Below are 4,948 nucleotides of genomic sequence, written 5' to 3'. Positions count from 1 at the left end.
GATGATTCCTTGTCTCCACTTGTTGAAATTTGTAGCAATTTACAAGTTGGAGTCAAGCTGATTCCTTGTCTTCACTTGTTGAAATTTGTAGCAATTTACAAGTTGGAGTCAAGCTGATTCCTTAATTCACTTGTTGAAATTTGTAGCAATTTACAAGTTGGAATTAAGCTGATTCCTTATCTTCACTTGTTGAAATTTGTAGCAATTTACAAGTTGGAGTTAAGCTGATTCCTTATCTTCACTTGTTGAAATTTGTAGCAATTTACAAGTTGGAGTTAAGCCGAGATTACTGTTTCTCTTCACTTGTTGAAATTTGTAGCAATTTACAAGTCGAAGTGAAGCCGAGGTTATAGTCTGCACACTTGTAGCAATCTACAAGTTGGTTAAACCAGAGAAGATGCTTAACACTTGTTGAAATTTGTAGCAATTTACAAGATAATGTTAAGTCGACATGTGTTCATCTGTTGAAATTTGCAGCAATTTACAGGTTGAGGTAAAAGCTAAGTATATTGTTTAAACACTTGTTGAAATTCGTAGCAATTTACAAATACATTATTGTTTAACACTTGTTATGTTAATCCTTGTTGAAATTTGTAGCAATTTACAAGTAGGCTAGACTGAGATCACCGTTTAAACACTTGTTGAAACTTGAGAAAAAGTTTGCAAAGTTAACATTGAGTAGTATATGTTTCACACTTGTTAGAATTTATGAAAAGTTTGCAGGTCAGTATCTTGCCGAAGTAAAAGTTTTTATACCCGAGGTATGTAACCCCGAGAAGATTGCACAAAGGAGGCAAAGTATGAAAGGCATGCACAATATTCTAAGTATAGAATCTTGCAAGAGCAGTTAGAAGAAGATCAAGACAGAATTCATGATGATTAACACGCCCTCACCATACAATATCATCTTGGGAAGGCCATGGTTGCATACAATGGGGGTAGTTCCCTCAACGTTGCATCAACTATTGCGATTCCCCACAGAACATGGGATTGAAGAAGTCAGAAGAGACCAATTGCATGCAAAGAATTGCTCCATGGCAGCAATGAAAACTACCTGTAAACATTCAGGAACCAGGGAAGGCAGAGATTGAAGACGAGGACATAGAGGTCCTAGATTATGTCGGCAAGGAGCCAGCCAAAAAGAGTGAAGAGACACTGAAGAAAATCCTCGTCCAGGAGGGCGACGAAGAGCGCTTCATTCAGAGAAGGAAAGTTGAATTAGACATTCAAGAACAAGGAGGCACATCGGCCATATGCAGAGCTTACATTATCTAAAGAACAAAAAGGTATAGGAGTACAAGCGACAAAAAAAGAAAAAACTTCAAAAACTAAGGTGATGCTTAACCGAAGTTAAGCCCAAATGATGTTTAACCGAAGTTAAACTAAAGTGATGCTTAACCGAAGTTAAGCCGAGATGATGTTTAACCGAAGTTAAACTGAGGTGATGTTTAACTGAAGTTAAATTGAGATGATACTTAACCGAGGTTAAACCGAAATAATGTTTTACACTTGTTGAAATTCTGAGAGAATTTACAAGTTAAAGAGTGCACAAAGTTAAATGTCGACAAAAGATTTGCCGGAGTCAAACGTCGTTTTGATTAGAACAGAACCACTAAGTACACACCAGAAGAAGTGACCAGAATTGTGAAAAGGAATAAATGCTTCAAGAAATAGCGATGATAGTTTGCAAAGGCCAAGAGAAAGAGGGTCTAAAGGGGGTGAATTAAATACCAGAAGTTTTAGTACATCAGCGAAAGAAGAACACATCAGGTCTGTGACTACAGCATGAAGCCCACTTCCCTAATGTGATCCTAAGTACAACTTGCGTTCACATTAGGGGCCAGGGAGAAGGTGTAGGGGGAAGAAATGATAATTAAGAAGCAAGGAATGTTAACACTTGTTGAAATTTTTGAGCAAATTACAAAATGAGTTAACCGAAGATTATGAAGTCTACCACTTGTTGAAATTTGTAGCAATTTACAAGTTTGGTATAGCCGAGATAACACTGAAAGACGTTTCCAAGATATGATCAACCGAGATGACCAACTAGCTTGTTAAGAGCTGAGAAAGTTGGCAAGTACAAAAATGAAGACCCTAAGAACTAGGGACTGAAAGCAAGAACGTCGGACTAATTTATTTCGACGGACGACAATGGTTCAACCTCGGCAGTCAGTTGGAGGAGCTTCTCTACCGCTACCTCGGCATCAATTTCAAGAAGGAAGCAAACTACTTGGCATCAGCAGTAGGTTGTGTCTCACCCCCAGAAGACAGTTGGAAAGAACTTCTTAGCAGCCTACTCAGCCACGAGCTCAGCATCAATCTCCTGAAGAGTTTGATCAAGGCTTTTCTCGGCGATTGGCACCTCGGAGTTTGAAGGCAAGGATTGAAAGCAAGAATCTGGAAAAAGACACAGAAAATAGAAATAAGAATGTAATTCGTAATCAAGAATGGTGATGAAGCTATCAGGAAATCAAGACAAAAAGATTGTACAGGTGTGTCAAGCCAAGAACAGTGGCAGAAATCAACAGATATGTGAACAGTGTGTATTTAAGAAGATGATTTGGAAATAACAGGTAAAACAAGCAATGGTGATTAACAATAAAGCAGAGCTTCTTGGAAAGCAACAAGAAATAAACCAGGAGGATCAGTGGCTTACCAGAAAGAGGGAAGCCGGAATGAGAATTGCCGAAGTCTGACGACAATGACAGAATGACGTAAAGCTTCACCAGAGGAGAGAAACGAAGATAGTTGTAGAAGCTTGAAAGCTTGGAACAAATGGCGGATTCAAGCAAAAGAGCTAGAAAGCGAAGAAGCCAGATGATTAAATGAAAAAGAGAAAAACAGAAGTCAAGAAGATGACAAATTTCAAAGAATAAAGCCAAGTGCACAGGTACTAAGTAAGTATGTGAAGAACAAGAAAGTAATGAACCAGACATCATGCTAGCAACAGAAAACGGATATGACAAAGAACAGTTCCAGGCATTTTAGCAATAAGAAATCAAAAAACAGACGAGAACAGAAGACAACAGAGAGCAAATAAACAGATTCAAAGTAAACAGATTCAGAAGAGTTATAAAAGATTGAACTTAATAGCAAGTAAAGAGTTTATGAACCTACAAAGTAAAATGAGCGCCGATATGAAAATCGCTGGAGTCAAATAGATGACTGGAAATCACCAGAGAGTGTGAGTAGAACAGTTGCGAAGCTCTTGGAGTTTACGAATTAATGGAACCAGAACCTCGGCTAGGAGGTACGATTTCAAGCAGTTTGGAAAACATGAAACTTGATTCTTGACACCAGTGGACAGTAAAGTCCAAGGAACTTTGAAGACGGCAAGTTTGATCTCGGACAGAAGGGCACAGATGAACGAACAGTGTAGATTCCATCACCTCAGAATGCCGAGGTAATAGAACCTAGGGGGCAGTTGTGGGGATATATTTTCTGAGTACCAACACGTGGCAAGGTGACGCCGATGTGTCAGCCGAGGTGCCACGTGTCCTGATCGTGACGCCGAGGTGATCTCGGCTAGGCCGAGGTTGCCTCCGAAGATATCGGAATCCGAGATAAGCGGATAAGGGACAAGAGTCCTAGAATGAAGAGGGAACTCAACTTGGATATGGACAAGAGTCCTAGATTGGGAGAAGACTCCAGTTTGGGCAAAGATAAGACTCTTAGAGAGTTTATCCTAATCCCACTGGGAGTCCCAGATTAGCAGTAATCCTAAGTCCATTAGGGCCAGGCTCCTTTTGGGACTAGGATTGGATTGGCTATAAAAGAGAGGCACCCCCATGGGTCTAAGGTATGCTTTTAATACTCAAGCTTGTGAGTTTAGTAGTTGATTTATCTTTGAGAGATATACTGACTTGATCGTCGGAGTGCCCCCGGGTGGTCGAAACCACCGCGGGATTCTTATATTTCTGTTGCAGGTCCGTCAGGTGCCATCTATTCTGCCAGTGCTCTCCAGCTGGTTACTAAGCGGGCAGTGTGGTCGGAAAATCACCCACACAGTATCCTACTAATCCAATTGGATAGTAAATACCACACTAATTTAATAAGATTATTAATATCTCACTATTAATCTTGTGAAATAAAACATGGCCAAAGGGTGTTTCACAGTCATGCCAAATATGGTGGTCTTGTAATTGGATTGAATGTCTTACGTTATTTTGCTTATTTGAACATTTACTGTACTGAATTTCATAAATACACACATGAATATTCATATATAAAAATTAGGAAGACTATCCGGTGTTGATTAACATACCATATGTTTATAATATATAAGAAATATATTATATTTTTCCTTTTCTGTTTTGTGGTGAATACAACAAGACAAATGAGTGCTAATCAAACAATGGACAAAAAATAATCTATCCTATTCAATTGGATAGTGAATAAATATCATACTAATTTAATAAGATTATTTATACCTCACTATTAATCTTGTGAAATCAAATATGGCCAAAGGGTATTACACAATCATGCCAAATATGGTAGTCTTGTAATTGGATTGAATGTCTTACGTTATTATTGCTTATTTGACCATTTACTGCATTGAAATTTCATAAATACACACATGAATATTCATATATAAAAATTAGGAAGACTCCTCCGGTGTTAATCACTTACCATATGTTTATAATATATAAGAAATATATTATATTTTTCCTTTTCAGTTTTGTGGTGAATACAAGACAAATGAGAGCTCTGCGTTGTGTTATTAGTGCTTACCTTATTTGACCATTGACTGCATTGAAGTTTCATTTAACTTTACTATTATACCATGTATGCATTTATTTCTGATTGTGCTTTGTTACTATCTATTGTTACAATTGAGTGCTTAAATACTCAAGAGCTTGTCCAAAGTAAAACACTCATTCTCCATCAAAAAGTAAAGAATAAAAATTACAAAACTCTCTCTTGGAAAGGAGTGAAGATAGTACTCACC

Source organism: Camellia sinensis, chromosome 5 (assembly GCF_055761805.1).
Source record: "Camellia sinensis isolate YWXY chromosome 5, ASM5576180v1, whole genome shotgun sequence".
In the NCBI taxonomy this organism is placed as follows: domain Eukaryota; kingdom Viridiplantae; phylum Streptophyta; class Magnoliopsida; order Ericales; family Theaceae; genus Camellia; species Camellia sinensis.
The sequence above is the reverse complement of the archived record's forward strand: the minus strand, read 5'-3'. Positions refer to the sequence as shown.